Here is a 19,243-nt window from a genome sequence, read left to right on the forward strand (position 1 = left end):
TCATCAAGACATGTTGATGAGTGTTTTTTAAGTGTGTTAGGGTTGCTATTTGGAAGCCAATATTGAACTACACATATACAATTCTGAAGCTAAACAAAAATACCTATTATCCAGCCATATCAAAATACTGTACACTATATTGCCAAAAGTTTTGGGATGTCTTTACATATACATAACCTTTAATGACATCCCATTCTTAATCTGTAGGGTTTATTATGGAGTTGGCCCATCCTTTGCAGCTCTAACAGCTTCAACTCTTCTGGGAAGGCTTTCCACAAGGTCTAGGAGTGTGTTTATGGGAATTTTTATTCCCATAAAACTCTAGTTCTAAACTCTAGTTCTAAACTCTAGTCATAAAACTCTAGTTCTCCACTCTAGTTCCCAAAGGTGCTCTATCGGGTTGAGGTCCGGACTCTGTGCAGGCCAGTCAAGTTCCGTCATGCCAAACATCACACCAAATTCATGTTGGAACAGGAAAGGGCTATCGCCAAACTGTTGGGAGCATAACATTTTTCAAAGTGTCTTGGTATACTGAGTTCCTTTCACTGGTACTAAGGGGCCAAGCCCAACACCACAATCACCCTCCACCAAAATTTACACTTGGCACAATGCAGTTAGGCAAGTTTCATTCTCCTGGCAACCTTCAAACCCAGACTCGTCCATCAGATGTCCAGACAGATAAGCATGATTTGTCACTCCATAAAACATGTCTGCACTGCTCTAGATTCCAGTGTCGGTGTGCTTTACACCACTGCATCTGACGCTTTGCATTGCACTTGGTGATGTAAGGCTTGGATACAGCTCGGCTAAGGAACCCCATTCCATTAAGCTCTCTATGCACTGTTCTTGAGCTAATCTGAAGGCCACACAAAGTTTGGAGGTCTGTAGCTGACAACTTCTGCAGACTGTGCGCCTCAGCATGCGCTGACCCTGCTCTGTGATTTTACGTGGCCTGCCACTTTGTGGCTGATTTGCTAATGGTGGAGGGGTCTCCCAATTATTTTGGCAATATAGTATACTGTATGTGCCTACAAGGAAATATTAAGACATATGGTATATTTATATTGAACATGATAATTTACATTGTTTAGTAACAATAATAATAATAGTAATAATAATACATTTTTAAGATTTTACGGTGACATTACATTTATGCATTTGCCAATGGTTTTCACCGAAAACAACTTTTAAGCTGAGGCATTCCCTGGCCATCGAACACATGATTGTACTGTGCTGTTGCATGAATTTTAAAGTTTTATCAGGTGCTGCTTTTATTCAATATTACACACAGTAAAGAGTGAGCTGGAGACATTTTCGAGGCTCAAGTGTCTTACTCTTAAGGAGACAATTGTGAGAATTCATCTCACAATCTCTCATTTAATTTAACAAGCAGCCCTGACGTGAAACCAAGAATAAGGCTTGGGATATTAACAGCTGTTCTACATAAGCAACCCTGTATATATATATATATATATATATATATATATATATATATATATATATATATATATATATATATATATATATATATATATATATATATATATATATATATATTATTTCTCCTATAATGTTACTGTACGCGTTTTGTGTAAATGATTTAATAGGGCCTACTGTATTACTAAGCCAAATCTAATGCTAATTCTATTTGTAGATTTAAACCATCCCTTATAAAGTCAAGAGCTCTTGATTTTAGAACACGCTGTCATGTTAATCTCTCATTAATGCTTGGAAATCCATCAAATCTTGACTTGAAATGATTTGAACGCTTTTGGTCCGCAGTCTTATACAGGCATATTTGAGGCCAATCATTCCTTGGGGAGATCTGGAAGACATTATCCCACCACAGTGAAAACACCACTCTTCTCTCTCCTTCAGCTCACATTTTTAGCTGGGAGAGCATTTAGACTACTTGTTCTCTGAACTATCTCAGCACATTTTACATGTTATATTTAGATTTTTCTATTTACAGTCTGAATTGCATCTATAAATCAGTTTAACATGACTGAAAAAGTATGGATAGAGTGTAGTGTAGAGTTTAGTGTTCCAGAAAAAAAGGCACAGATTTCATGTGGCATCTCATCTGGCAGAAAAGTTTCTTGCTATAAAATAGGAAAATTACCAATAGCCATATTTCCCCGCCTCAGATAGACCAGATATAGCTCAGCTATGAGTAACCCACTTCTAGCCAAAATAACTTTGTTACATGTAGTTTGTTGCCAAAATAACTTGTGAGATGTATGATATTTCATCATGTAAGCAAAATCAACAGTCATTAAAAAGTGTTCAGTTTCATTTCTTTGAAATTGGCGTTATGGTTAGTTATTAAATAGTTATTAAATTTTCACTGACAGCCCAAATTTTACCTTGTTTAGGCCTAGACGTCAGGGCTGTTTGGAGAGACATTTTTTAAACGCAGAATTGCTTGCTGGAATGTTCGTCTAACGTTTCAATAATTGTATAAAACAGAATATTATGAACAGGTTTTATATTATTGAATTATTATACAAAGATTTGTATTAACTAGCATATCATTCTTGGTCATAAGTAGACATTGTTCACAGGTAAACACATGGGTATTACAGCGAGCTCTCAAATGCTTGTGTTTTTGAAAACATAGACTCTTAATGAATGGATATTTAAACCTCTCGATGAAGAGTGTTTAAGGCTTGACTCCGACACGAGTCGAGTGTTTGAGTTACGTGCAGCGTGAGTGCGTGTGCACATTACATTAACTCATTTAGTGTGTCTAATGGGCTGTTGCAGGGGTCTTGCACACGCCATTACACCCCATTTGCACCCTGTACACCCAGTGTCACCACACACACACTCTATCACTCGCGGGGCATCTGGGCATATGGTCAGTTTGACTGCGTGAGCTCATGCGATTGACTCAACTCTTCAGAGACCAACTGACAGAAGTCCTATAATTGCCATAACTTCATTAGCTGAGATTAGAGCACAAGCAAACACTCACTCAGGCCGTGAAGACTAGAGAAACTGATCGTGATGTTTTTAACAGTGACTTCACAGGGCAGAGGACGTACAGACATCTGTTTCGTCTCAACATCAGGGACACCAGAGAAATATGGAATTAGTGATGGAGGCAGTACAGAGGGAGAACGAGCTCTTTCTCAGAGCGCTCAGCTGGCTTCTTTTTAGTGTGTCTGAGCCACTCAGTTGCCTGGCAGGACCACACATCACACACACACACACACACACACACACACACACACACACACACACACACACACACACACACACACACACACACACACACACACACACAAAGGCTTTTGGTCTTAAAGACTCGTTTTAAAGGACGATTCATGTAGAAAGCTTGTAAAGTACTTTTATTTGACCTTCTACACATCTGAGGGAATATACAAAGATGTAAGGTTGACATTAGCAATCATTTGTGGGATGGAATGCTCTTAGTTCAGTGTGTTTAGGGCTGTTGTGTTCTAATGGTTAGAGAGTCAGACTTGTACCCAAAGGTTGTGGCTTTGAGTCTCAGTCGGTGGGGGGAGTAAATTGACAGACTGACACCAACTTGCTTCATGTCACTTTCACTTTTTTCCACTTTCATTTATTTATAAATTAAAAAAAAAGGAAAAATAAAAATCATGTTTAATTGTTAGATAAGTAGACAATTGCAAAGCAGGTTTCTAACTAACTACTTCAAACTTACCTTTTAGGTATTTTCATATAACCTAAATCAAATTAAAAAAGTCATAATATTTCGATTGGCCTCTTGAGGTTGATTAACATTTTTCTGAAGGTTAAGCACCTCATTTCAACGACAGTTTGATGTGAAAAATATAGATTTATTTTAAAAGATTTATTTTTTAATTCATGGTTTATTTTTGATAATGCATCCTCTACTTGCAATGTGTACTGAATAGAGTCCCACTCATGATGGTTGGCATGATAACTGTGGCAACATTACGGCATCTTGCAGCTGTCAACCAATATTTTAACCTGCTTGGCTTTTGCTTTTGTTATGTTTGAGTGAAGTGTAAGTGTTATTACTGACTGTCGACAGTAAATTTGGGACTAGTTTTCGCTGATGTGAGCAGGTAAATGTACATTCCACAGATGTAATTTGTGGTTTAAAATGACAACCAAATCAAACACATTTGTATCTGTCATGCATCCTCGGTAAAAATAAATAAATAAATAAACAAATAAATAAATAAATAAATAAATAAATACATTGAACAAATCATCTGTTGTTTTAAAGCTAATTTAGTACTGCTCCAATAAAACCATGTTATTACTATTTTAATGTTATTTTATCATTTAAAAAAACAACTAATTACTGATTTTGCCAACTTTCTGGCTCAAAAAAGTAGAATCACTGCAGTAGCAGCATCAGTTATGAATTAATTAATTTCATAATTCATAGTTCAACCAAAATAGCTTTAAAAATGCAGCCAAAATTTCTTTCATATACAGAACACAAAAGATGATATTTTTGAAGATCTGATATAGTAATATGAGGTACACAGGTTGCAAGTCATACAGTTTTAAAATGACACAATGGAGGGTGGACAACAATTACAGATTTTTTAAAACTTGTATCACCTATAATTGACACACATAGACACCCATATTTAGGAGCAACTTGTGAATATGGTCAGCATACATCTCAAACAAGCACTACCTTTGTAAATGGAAATGAATAAATACACGACATTCAATCGCAAAACTTCACACATAACCGAACACTTTCACGTTATAGAAAGTATTAGCGGCTGTTTGCTCAGTGACGTTATGGAGGCTTTCAGGAGCTATTAAATCAAAACAGGAACTTAAAAGCTGAATCGGCCACAAAGGCTAAATGAAAAAGGGAAAAATGATAGAGTGTGAAAAAGGGAAATTTCCACACAAAACCTAATCACGCATAAAAAGCAGAACATTGCGAGAAAATTGCTGCTATTACCGAGCCACTGCAGGAGTCAAATCCACATTATATCTGCCGGAAAATTTGTTACACAAATGGCGCAGTCTCTCTCTCTCTCTCTCTCTCTCTCTCTCTCTCTCTCTCTCTCTCTCTCTCTCTCTCTCTCTCTCTCTCTCTCTCTCTCTCTCTCTCTCTCTCTCTCTCTCTCTCTCTCTCTCTCTCTCTCTCTCTCTCTCTCTCTCTCTCTCTCTCTCTCTATGTTTGGAGAGGCATACTACTATACTTCTCATTCTAGTGTTGCAGTATGTATGTATGGTATGCATATGTTCTTTATGCATGGATTACCAAGAGACAATCATTAAATGTGAAGTAGCAGCCAATACTACGAGAGCAAACTGTGCTGGATACTGTATGCAATGCGCTTAACTTCCATTCCATTTCAAGCGTGAGGAAATAAGACATACAATTAACTATGAATGTGATCTTTTTCTCGACTCTTGATGGCTTAATTTATTACCGAGACAGTTGCTGAATACTACACGCTGGCTGAACATTCAACATAGTAAGGTCATGTGACAATATGCTAGTATTTAATCATGAACCTCCATTCATCCATCCAAGAGCTATATAACTTAACTTTATATCAGCACTCGTTCATCCACAACCATTTTTATGGCAACCCTTCTGAGATAGATAAAAATCAATGTTTAATTAGCACAGTGGCTTTTACAATTCTTTTATAACAGGTACAGCAGGCACTTTTTTATGGAATAACATGAGAAAAAAAGTGAAGGGAATGAAGAGAGAAGGGAGAGAAGGAAGGTGTGAGATTTGGCTCGTGTTCTCACAGCTGTTTTTGAAGTGTTTTTTTTTTCTGTTCACAACTGAGAGTTTGATCATGGTGAAGAAATGCAGTGCAAGAGAGAGTATAAATGGAGAAATGTATTAAATGTACACGAGATAGCTCACACACACAACACAGAGAAGTGGTAATGAGAGAGAGAAGTTCATTAGAGAGGAAATGTGATCTGTCCTCTGGTCAGATGTGCAGATACGTGCAGCTGTGTGAATCAGTGCTAGGCCATCCCAACTTGACATAACTAGCTAACCACAAACAGACATTTCATGTTTAGCCTCAGCATTTGTGCTTTTTCGACAATATTAGACTGAGCTGGATTATATCACCACATTTTGATTGACATTATTGGACTGAACTGAGCTGGATGATTATATATCACTAAAGCTGCTTTATAGCTGAATTTAACTCATTTCACAATTGATGAACTTTTCAGAGTTTACTGGTCTGACTTCAGCTGAATAATGACTGTTTACTATTGTCTTTTTTGAGCTGCTTTACAGAATTGAATTTGGTTTGCATCATTGATAATTATTTTCCTGTTTGTAACTGTAAAGCTGCTCTACAGGGAGGTTAATAAAGGCCTTCTGAAGAGAACCGATGGAGTTTGTCAGAAAAATGTCAATATTTAAAACTTTATAAAGTAAAATATCTAGCCTCCGCCTTCCGTTTTCAACTTATGCAGAAAGTGTAATGCCTCTCGCTGTTCAAAAACGCTTACATTACGTCCAACGGCATAAGCCAGGTATGCTTTTTTCATAAGATGAATATGAAAGGTGGTCTGGCAGATGCTAGATATTTTACTTTATAAAAGTCATACACCTAGGATGGCTTTGAGGGTGACTAAATCATGGAGTAATTTTATTTTAGTAAATGTATTTTTAGTGAACTACTACTTAATTATGTGACAATTATATATATATATATATATATATATATATATATATATATATATATATATATATATATATATATATATATATATATATATATATATATATATGTCACTAGTGCAAATTGTCACATAATTAAGTATATATATATATATATATATATATATATATATATATATATATATATATATATATATATATATATATATATATATATATATATATATATATATATATATATATATATATATATATATATATATATATATATATATATATATATATACACATAAACTTTTATGACCACTGGTGGTCTGAAATATCCTGTTTTACATTTAACCCCCCCCCCCCCCCCCCAGTTGTCAATCGAAACAAAGCACATGCAATATAATGATGAAGCTGTACCTGTCCTTGATGCATATATTTGTGCATACACATACAGTGCTTGTGGTACATTTTTTGGATTTTTTTTGGGACAAGCCATGGGAAAGGCATAAACAGATACAGACAGCATTCCTGCTCACCGATAAGCAAAAGTGAGGGGTCATTTATTTAACTGTGTGTGTGTGTGTGTGTGTGTGTGTGTGTGTGTGTGTGTGTGTTTGATGAATACTGATATCTAAAGCTATGATCAACCTAGACACACACACACACACACACACACACACACACACACACACACACACACACACACACACACACACACACACACACACACACACATACACACACACACACACACAGACACACACACACAAAAGAGAGAGAGACAGAGAGAGATCAATGCGGCTTGTTATCGCAGCTGCTTTTCCTTTATGTATCCTCTTTTGACAGAAAGAGGGAAAAGATGGCTTGAAAGAATGCGAGAGCGAGAAAGAATGAGGCATCTGAGGATGTGTCTGAATACAGGAAGTTATTTTAGAAGATCTGGGCGATGGAGGAGCGCTTGTCTCGTTCTCAACAGTGGTAAAGTGAGTGACGTCATCCTCTCTCTTGACATAACTTACAGCTGAGATAATTTTCCCATCACCAACAGCACTGTTATTTAAATCATTAGCCCATGCTTGTTGTGGTTGAACTTGTCGTTTCAAACAGTTTTTTGAGAAATCATTTTGTCATTATGCATACAATCCAGATTGAAGCTCATTCTTGGCAAGATCTGCCCACAAATTCTTGTGCAGGTATGCTTTTTATGAAAAGGCTTATTATATCATAACATTCTTACTTATTGGTTTAACCAGAATTTCACTATAATTGTATAAATCTTTCACCTTGTAATGGCTGGTCTTTTCCAGTTTTTTGTGCAATGTGCATCTATGAATGATTGTGGGTGGTCCTTTGTTGAGTCTGAGACTATTAACACGTGTTCTTATAATTGGTGATATTTTATCATTTTGAAACAGCAATACTCCAGTCTCTAATTAGGAACACCAGTGCAGTGCAGACCACTATGTTGTTTTATTTTTAAACCAGTTGTCCTTGGCAGCCAATTACAGAGCCCTGAATATAGTTTATTTGACACACACACACACACACACACACACACACACACACACACACACACACACACACACACACACACACACACACACACACACACACACACACACACACACACACACACACACACACACACACACACACACACACACACACACACATAAATTTCATAATGTGGCCTGAAATCTAATTTCTTCCTCTGAAGTGACCCGTGAAATAGTGTGAGCTCTTTGCTCCCTCACTCTATGTAAAATCATCAGATTGCCTATTTCAGAATCCAATATGAACCCTCTCCTGTGCTCTTTAAACACACATACACACACTTACAGTAATGGGTATTATGGGCCCCTCCTGACCTGTTAGATTACAGAGGAGAGGGAACAACAGATACGAAATGAAAGACCGAAAAACAACTAAAATACTCAGGGGACAAGAAGATAGTGGAGAAAGAGAGAGCACGGAATAAGATGAAGGAAGTTGGATATAGACAGAACAATCAAAAGAAAACAAATGATTTGTTGAACAAGCAAGAACTGATCTGAGCCGATCAGATAATGAGAGCATAAAGCTCATGATAAAGATCAATGGATAAGATTTTACAATAACGCCTTATTTGTTAACCCTAACGAATGTATTGCTCAACAAATGTTGAAATGATCAAGGTTATAAAGATATAAGACAATAAATGCTGTAGAAATTTTGTTAGTTTTTAGGTCATGTTAACTAACTGTTAACTAATGCAACCTTATTGTAAAATGTTACAGACTGTGTATTTGAGGCCACTTTGAATTTACACTATATTAACTCCATATTTCAAGGATTACAATAATGTATTTACACTAAATAAATAAATAAATAAATAAATAAATAAATAAATAAATAAATAAATAAATAAATAAATAAATAAATAAATAAATAAATAAATACATTTGCTAATGGTTTGGAAATGTGAAAAAAGAAACCACATTTTGGCACATAAAACATAATCATGACTTAAATACACGAATTGACTCATTATATATAGTTTATTCTGCATTGCCCAGTGAACCTCTTTATTTATATAGTTGCAGGTGCATTTGAAGATATTTCGATAAAACATTATCTAAGATAAAACATATTTATAGTTGTGTGACTCTTTTAAAACTAAAGTTTCTTTCATACTTCTCATTTCTTTCAAAAATGCTGGGTTGTTTTAACCCAATGTTGGGTCAAATATGGACTAACCCAGCAATTGTTGTTTTAATCCTGTGGTTGGGTTAAATATTTGCTTAAGACAACCCAATCGCTGGGTTAAAACAACCCAACTGCTGGGTTAGTCCATATTTGACCCAACATTGGGTTGTTTTTTACCCAGAATTTTTTAGAGTGTAATAGACCTTAGTCAGGGTAATGCCAAATGTAATTTCTGACAGGAATGCAAACAAGGCTGTGAGGCATAGAAGTGCAATGCGTTCAATGGATTGTTGTTTAACAGTATACTGTTATTTTTTTCTCTCCAAAAAACAAAACAAACAAAAAACAGCATATAAAGACATTTTAGGTAATTTCATGCTCCCAATTTTGTGGAAAAAGTTTTGAGATGGCCCCTTCCTGTTCCAACATGACTTCGCGCCGATGCACAAAGCAAGGTCGATAAAGACATAGATGAGCAGGTTTAGTGTGAAGGAACTTGACTGGCCTGAACAGAATCCTGACCTCAACCTGATAGAACACCTTTGGGATGAATTAGAAGGGAGACTGTGAGCCAGGCCTTCTTGTCAAACATCAGCATCTGATCTCACAAATGAGCTTCTAGAAAATTTCAAAAATTCCTATAAACACACTCCTAAACCTTGTGGAAAGACTTTCCGGAAGAGTTGAATCTGTTATTGTCACATGCCTGTCCTGTCTCGTGTGCACATGTGGGTTTTGTGATGTCGAGCATGTGCTCCTGTCATTGTCAGATCCCTCCCCCTTGTTATCTGATTAGTGTTTATTGGCCCCACCTGTGTTCCCTGATTCCCTTTTGATTTCTTCCCTTTATAAGCTCCTTGTGTTTGTCAGTCTTGGTCGGATTGTTGCATGTACTGTTTACATGTCCCGTTTTCCCCATGACCCTTCCTGGTATGTGTTTTGTATGTTATGATTCTGTTTATGTGTTTTTTTCCCCCCTCGTGGGTTTTTGCTTTAAGTTTGTTTTATTTGTTAATATATTATCATCTCCTGCACTTGAGTCCTCACACCATTTTCCTTTATGCGTAACGTAACAGTTATAGCTGTAAAGGGTGGGCCAACCCCATATTAAACCCTACAGATTAAGAATGGGATGTCATTAAAGTTCATGTGCATGTAAATGTATACACAATAGTTTTTCTATCTAGTTGGACAGTAGTTGAATTATTTGTTTTTGGACATATGATAAGGTAAATCAGTGCAGTTGTTGTTGTTTTTTTTTTTTTTTTTACAGTTGGTTTTGTATCCAGGCTGTGCAAACGAGCAGATGACAACGTATAAAGGCTAAGGAAAGTGAATAATTTGACAGTGTTCACAGTGCAGTTTGAGAGTAGGATAGACTATTTCACTAAGGTCCACTCACTTGAAGATTTCTGCTCTCTCAACTGCTACAAATGTGCCCCCTTTAGATTTATATCTTTATTATCAACAGGTTAAGGTGATATCATGTAATATCACACGCATGAGTTGGGATGGAGCTAATAGGGTATTTTGACATAACCTTTCAGACTCTGTCTTCACCTTCGCACTGCTTGATTTAACAAACAGATACTTTGAGTTTGAAGGTAAACACACAGCTATGCCATACATAATTAAAAAATAGTCTGTTCTTTCCAGTACAAGCTAGTTTTTCCAAGTAACAGTGCAATGTGACAAATCGTTAGACTGCTGAACTGTTTTGTCGCATTGTGAAATGCACAAGTAACCCCTCCTGCTCAAACTGCCACCCGCGGGACTCGAACTCAGGTCTGTCAGCATCAGAGTCGGATGCTCTAACAAGGAGGCTAAAGGCTGAAAACTCTCGTGCCAGTCGCTAGAGCTTCTCTTGAGATCAGAGGTGTGAGGTTTACTCGGACAGCAACTACTAGCTGGCTTCTGTTACACGCACGCACGCACGCACGCACGCACGCACACACACACACACACACACAGCTTAAAGTTAAATCAGATAAACTCTTCTAAAGCATGATTATGTGACACTGGGTTAGGGTTATGTTACCCTAACCCACCCTAACTAAATGTTCATTCAAGTGAACTAGTTTACTGATTTCAGTCTCTGCGTGAAAATATTGCAGTTTAGAAAAACTGTTCTCTATTTTAATATTTTTTAAAATGCGAATTATTCCTATGATGACAACCTGAATTTTCAGCATCATTACTCCAATCTTCAGTCACGTGATCCTTCAGAAATCATTCTAATATGCTGATTTCTTGTCATCGTGATTGGCATATACCGATCCCCAAAAAATCTGTACATAAAGAGTGTAAACTATATAAAATCTCATATTAGTAAGATACAAGTCAACATTTAAACCGCTTTATATACAGTATTGCATTTGTATAATTAAATATCCGAGTATGCTAAAACCCAATATTGAATTCAGGCTTTTATTCACATAGCTTTTATTGTGAGCTTTTATCCACAGCTCACACATGGTAAACCGAAGCTCAAGCATGTTCACGTGACGTGCGGGAAATAATCAGGTTTGTTCTCATGCGTCAGACTATTATAGTTGAGCTTCTGTTTATGTGAATAAAAGCCTAAATTAAATGTGTTCATCACATAAAATGATCCAGAAAAATCTCGTATTGCATCAAAAAGATCTTAATTTGTGTTCAGAAGATTTTTGTTTGGAACGACATGAGAGTGAGTAATGACAGAATTGACGTTTTTGGGTGAACTATCCCTTTAAGCATTTTGCATTTGTTTTTGTCACACCACAGGGTGAAGCCTCCCAGTTTTATAGCAGTCGATCAATCCATTCTCTAATTTAACCTTCCCCCGTGTGTCTTCCGTCATTCCATTAGAGACCAATGCAAATCACAGCGCCTCTCTGCTGCTCATTATCCACAGAGACATCTCTAAACGGATGCCGAGCTGTTGTAACTGTACGCTAGCGGCAGCAGGCGACAGAGGTTTGACAACTAGAGAACGCTTGTGACCCCAAAAGCCCTGAGCTCCTGTGGAATAGTCACAGTCCCGATCAAAGAGAATCAGAAGCAATAAAAGTGGGCAGAAATGTCCAAAATAAATGAATGCATGAATGAGAAATGAGTGATAATTAACGGTTGTGCTTAATGAGCTTCAGAGAGAAGTGGCGGCCTAGGGGTCAGATCAGAAAAAATGATGGGGGAAAAGAATGAGAGAGCAGACGAGTAATGGATGACAGAAAAAGCATAAAAATGTCAAGTACTTTAAGAGCAATTGGGCTTTATATTGGGTGGCCTTAAGTACTATGTACTTAAATAAAAAAATAAGTACAATGTACTTACTGTGTTCAAATTGTATTTCGAACACCTTTGCTGATATTGAGGTGGATACGGGTAGAGTTAGGGTCAGGTGTGGTGGTGTGGGTCAGTTTAAGGGTAGGGTTAGGTGTAAGGGAAGTGCCAACTGTGTAATTACAAAAGTAACTACAGAAATGAATTACAGACGTAATTACATGCAGGCATTTTTTTAAATGTAAGTACAATGTAAAAACTTGTATGTACACAATAACTGCATTGTATCAAATGATTAAATACAATGTTAGTACATAGTAGTTAAGGCCACCTAATATAAAGTGGGCGCAGCAATTGTTTGTAATTCCGATAGTTGCACTAATATTACCCCTATTCAATCTTTATTTTCAGCCTCTGATATTCAAGCTTTTAAAATATGCATTTTCCTATCGCTTGTCTGAAGAGTTTGACATGTACCGTTTATAGATTAAATCAGATCGATGCTGCTGAATATAGATTTACATATTGCTGCTTTGTCATTGTTTGGATGTTAAAAGACTTTATCCTTTTTCTGGTTGATTTACACAGCTATCGATGGTGCTTTCAAAAGAATTGCTTTGTTTTGAGCAGTCTCGTCTGTCTTAACCGATGGCGTTTTTGTTGGGATTGAACAGTGCAGGGTAAAGGGGTATTAGGGAAATAATTTAATATTTGTTAAAGATATGAATCAATATCAAGTTTTTTGTTGTTGTTTTTTTTTTGTTGAGAATTTGTTGCTTAATATATTAATTAGTTTTTCTAGTCACAATTAAAAAAGTTTTAATAGTGACAGGAATGTACCACTATTCAAAATTTAGGGGGTCATTCATATTTTTAATTAGTATTTCTATTCAGCAAGGGCGTATTCAGTTGATTAAATGATTATATGTATATTAAATAAATGCTGTATATTTGAACTATTTATTCATCAAATAATCATTAAAAAATGTATCATCCTTTTCACACACACCAAAAAAAAAATTCTTGAGCACTAAATCAGCATATTAGAATGGTTTCTGAAGGATCATGTGACACTGAAGACTGGAGTAATGTGTTAATGTAAATAATGTGTAATGTGTTATTATAATATTTTACAATATTACTGTTTTACTTATTTTTTGATAAAATGCAGCCTTGGTAAACAAAAGAGACTTCTTATGGACCCCGGACTTTTGAATCGTAGTGCACGTTTGGAAATGGCACTTTCAACGTGGGATTTTAGAATCTGCATAAATCATTTTGTGATGACTTTGCATTTATAAGCGACAAGACAAACTATGAACTCGTGTTTTTTGGAATAACAAACATATTTTTGAAAACTAGGGTGTTTCCAAGCTTTTGGAGGGCTCTGTATACTCTGTACAGTATTCGACTTTATAGCCTAGTACTTTTTACAGTACTTGTGTGAGCAGCTGTTTTCGGACTATTTAAAACCGTTGAATGTCTTGGACTGCTGCGCTTCACTGTACTGAACATCGGAATAATATGTTATCTGGCTCTGACACATGTTTCTCAAAGATGTTTAGTCAACACTTTTTTTAAAGTCCCGCTCCCTCCAGATTTCAGCTGCACTCATGCCGCTTGTAGGACTGAAGTTGACGGTCCATGTCCCCCCCCCCCCATCCCCCACTTCCCCTTCACTGCACTCAGGAGTGTCCACCTGAATAGTACAGTTTCTTCATTAGATACGTGTTATTCTATAGGCTGATGTGTGAATTACTCATTTGACAGATTCATACATTTTTAATATGCAAGACCTGCAAAACCCTTGGTCCTGCATACTACACTCTTTTTCATACATATGACACTTTGTTCAAAAATGAAATCTCAGGGTGCCATTTGGAAAACACATGTATCCAAAATACAACACATGTCGGGAAATTGCAACCACTCAAATACACACCTGAAGGCACTTACTTGCAAAACTGAACACCAATCAGCCAACCACAAATAGGCCTCAGTTAAGCCATTTTGAGAACTTTGCAAGCATTGAGGCAGAGAGAGAGAGAGAGAGAGAGAGAGAGAGAGACCTGACCTCAGTGTGTGTCCCTACTGTCCACCACAGTGACCCCCAGTATGTGTTAGTGTGTGTGTGTGTGTGTGTGTGTGTGTGTGTGTGTGTGTGTGTGTGTGTGTGTGTGTGTGTGTGTGTGTGTGTGTGTGTGTGTGTGTGTGTGTGTGTGTGTGTGTGTGTGGTTCAGGTAAACCCTACGTTATGGGGAGAAAATGCCCCCACAAAATCCCAAATCCTTGTCCTTGTTATGACATTTTTTGGTCCCCATGAGGAGTTTATAAGTTTATATATCATACTAAATTATGTGATGGGTAATATGGGGTTGATTTATTGTAGGGGGATAGAATATACAGTTTGTAAAAGCAATATGAAAGTCCCAATACAATATGAAAACACAACGTGTGTGTGTGTGTGTGTTCTTCATGCCTCTCGCTTTGAACCTTTTAGCTTTGTCATTCAAAAAGTTCACAATTAAGACTCCTCCACCTCATTAGGAGTGCAGTTTCCTCTCAACCTCTGTCTCGCCCCCTCTTTTCCAGCTGTTCTTCTGCCTCTCTCTTTCTCTCTCTCTCTTTAAAGTCCAGAGCTGAGATTTATCTGAATGAGACGGCTCTAAGATCTTTCAGATGAAAGTGTGACGCAAAGCCCCTTCTGAAGGCCTCCTGCATTTGACAGATGATGGGCTTGTGTTTGTAAGGTTTGTGTGCCGATGAATGTCAGAGTTTGTCCAGAGTAACATGTTATTTCTTAGAGCTTGCTTTTAATTGAGATCTCACGTGTCATTTGATCATCAGATATACAAGCAAGTACAGAAACAATTGAGACGTTTGTAGATATAAAAGAAAAAGTATAAGTTAAAGAGTTATATAAATCTATGTGGTTAGTATTGTGGCTAATCTGAGCACAGTTTGAGATAGTCTGGATTATGTTAGATTATGGATTGGGATGTGCTGGTATTGAAAATCTGAAAATATTTTTTTTATGGCAGATAAATAGAAGATTATTATCTAAATAAAAACCAAAATCAGACTTTTAAAATCAGAGTTGGACAGTAACTAAGTACATTTACTTGAGTACTGTACTTAAGTACACTTTTTGAGTATCTGTACTTTACTTGAGTCATATTTTTTTTTTCTGTAAACTTATGACTTTAACTTCACTACATTTGAAAGACAAATATTGTACCTTTTACTCCAGTACATTTTAATCAAAGTCCTCGAAGTCGAAAGTCGTTTCTGTCGCAGCTTTGAGAGATGATTGTTTTCTTCTTTAAAGGTGTTTGGGTTTTTGCAGAAAGCCTATCAGGAATCACTCTTGTAGGGTCACGAGAAGTTCAGTTCCCAGCATTTTTTGAACACTGATCAGTTTATAGTAAAATGTAAGAAGACGGATGTCAAAATGTTCATTTTGTCGAGTAAACAAAGTTGATTGTATCTTAAATGAACGTAAACAGTTGGGAGAATATCAGATGTGTACCAGTGTATTGGATCCATGCGTTCGTTCTTAAAGTGACAGCAGATTTGTAAAGAGCTTTGTAACTTCTATACAAGTATTTAAATGAGTTTAAATTAGTCGTATGCTAGCATGTCAGATGGAGCATCACTGACTGACTTAAAACATCATGATGGCATAATGTGCATTTATACAACAATAATAAAATAATGTGTTGACATAAAAAAGGAAATGTGCTTTTGATACTTAAGTACTTTTGAAAACAAATACTTCTGTAAAAATCCTTTTTTAGAACTTTCACTTGCAGCAGAGTAATATTTGACCGGTAGTACTTTTATTTTTACTCAAGTAATGAAGTTGTGTACTTTGTCCACCTCTGCTTAAAATGTTATGCTTTTACAAGATTATAATGTTTATGCTATAACTTGTAGTAAATATTTGACAATGGGCAGTTGAATTATTGGAAAAATTATATACACCAGACATTTTTGCGAACCTACAATTTTAAAATAAAGCTATTACCTACACAGTAATAACATATATAGGTTAATAGTATAAATATAATGCTAAAATAGCACTGTTATGTATATATTTTTCTTTGGAGAAACACTTAAAAAGCTGGAGCTAAAGCAACATATCTCTATTTGATCACCATGTAATCTCACAGCTAAGAGAATTACTGATATGTTAAAAGAGCGACTTATGTTTTGTTTTTTTCTGGAAAATGCTGTTGATGTGAGATCTTTTAGATTGTGAGACCTGATGCTTTGGAGAAAATGATGGTACGCAGTTTGTAAAGGGGATTGCAAAAGGATTCTATTTAATTGTGTGAACATTTAATACATTTACACTCACATGCTGTTTGCAGTTCAGGTTATATGTGTGTGTGTGTGTGTGTGTGTGTGTGGGGGTGTGTGTGTGTGTGTGTGTGTGTGTGTGTGCGTAAAACTGAGTGATGTGGAATTAACTGTAGCCATATACTCTGCGTGTGGCCTTGACCCGTTCACACTCACGTTTGTACTGAGAAATCCACTATTGATCCTCCCGTGAGCCCTTACCAGCGATCAATGGATGCTGACTGTGTATGTATATGTGTGTCTCCACTGGCTAGAGTTGGTTTATCCAGGGAATTGAGTGTCTAATCACTGTCCCTACAGTATATGATGGAATCAGAGAGAGAGAGAGAGAGACGCTTGCCAAGAGTGTTGAGTTATTAATAAAGCCGTCTGTCCCCGTGGAGATGAGACAGCGATGTCATAATGGGTTGTGGTGAGGCAGAGGGCGGCAGTCACAGATGGTCTCGTGGATCATTACGGGCTCTGTGGCGTTCTTCCGAAGGTCGAGTCGCCGTAGCAACGTGGCATTTAATCGCTCGCTTACGCGTTCTGCTGCCTCTTAATGCATGCATGTGCGTGTTTGTGCACGTCAGTGTTAAATAGATGGGAAAGACAGATGGGGAATTGATGCTGAGGTGGCGCGTGCTTAGAAAAAAATGACACAAAACAGCATCAGAGGCAGGTGTTGAGGGGAGGGGGCTTTGAGGTGCTGAGACAAGGTAAAACAAAACACTGTAGAGGAACACGAGGCTGTACTCACACACACTTTGTGATGTTCCTGTGGAGGGATGGCATGCGTTTTCATTTTTGGCTTGAGCCAGTTTCATCCCTGAGGTCTTGTCAACAGTGGTATTCGAATGTGCTGACACGCACATGTTGGAAAGCGCCAGACACTTTATTGTGATGATGTAATGATGGTTATTCTCTGAAAACAGCAGACACCGTACCACACATACTGCAGCCGTTTATCAGGGAACTGCACAGCTGAAGGTCAAGCATGTTTCCGCCACATAACATTCAAAGCTTTAGAGTTCAGACCCTTATCTGAATGTTAAAGACCTCACTGAGTCACTGTTGGAGTTTTAATCAATGTCTGTACGCTTTGAGGTTGTCTATAGTGATCTGTTCCAACAGAAAAGGTATGTAAATAACATTAGCAATTAGCAAACGTGTTTCATGAAATAAAGGCAATTAACCACAACAGTGACTGCTCATTCTGTAAGCAGCTTTGGATAGGGAATTCTTTTTTTTCCTATTCATTTTCTCCATAGTCCAAAAGTGCAAGCCTTGAACTAAACCAGAAGCTTTAAGGTGATTGACAACATTTGATTTTAAACTAGACAAATACAAAACAAATAAAATGTAACTGCAAAGAAAGTTAATGTGATTTTACTTTCAGTACCAGACTATTGCACTATTAGTCACTTAAAATAAGCTAAAGGACAAATACTTCAATATGTTCCTCGCTTACATCCTGTTTAAATAGGAAATTCAACAGTACAACAATTGCATTTCTCCATATGATTTCACAGAGATGAGGTGAGCTATACAATGTATTATTTTATTGGTAATTGGGACATTTTTACTTGACATCTTACACAGTAGAAGATTTATTTGTATTTAACATTTTATTCTTTGGTAAAATAAGAATATATATATATTTTTTATATATATATATATATATATATATTTTTTTTTATTTATTTATTTATTTATTTTTTTTTTTCAGATTCTAATGGGGCTTTCTAATTGCAGACATGTCAAACCTTCAGTGCAGTGGTGGCATTTCCCAAAAACCTAGAGTATGGCATTCTGACTCCTTCTGGCCATAGCCTAAAACAACAACATTGCCAAATAATCACATTATACCTAACACAAAATGTGCACAAAAAGCTCTGTGGCAAGCAGTGGGGCGAGGGACCGCGAAAGCGGGCCGGTGACGAGTGGTAATGAGTACCAGCTGCGCGACACACCGGTCTCGTCTCGCGGCCAAGTGACGGGAGTATAAAAGGAGGAGCGAAGGCAGCGGAAGACGAGAGAGGACCAGGCCTGGACTTTATGTTGAGTTTTGTTATGTGTATGTGGGCAGTCGTCCGTGAGGGGTTGCCCGCAGTTTACTTTCGTTTTGTTTATTTATTTTGTTATTATTATTCCCGCCTCCTTCCTTCCCATCTACGAACTGTATTACAAGCTCTATAAGCCTTCCCCTCCTAACCAAATGCGACACATCTTTTCCAAGTTAATCAGCCGCGCGATTCATGCCGATTCTATTCTATAAATGTCTGCGGCATTCTGGCTGGACCGTCAAAGTAT

Source organism: Pseudorasbora parva, chromosome 5, assembly GCF_024679245.1.
Source record: "Pseudorasbora parva isolate DD20220531a chromosome 5, ASM2467924v1, whole genome shotgun sequence".
Classification (NCBI taxonomy): Eukaryota; Metazoa; Chordata; class Actinopteri; order Cypriniformes; family Gobionidae; genus Pseudorasbora; species Pseudorasbora parva.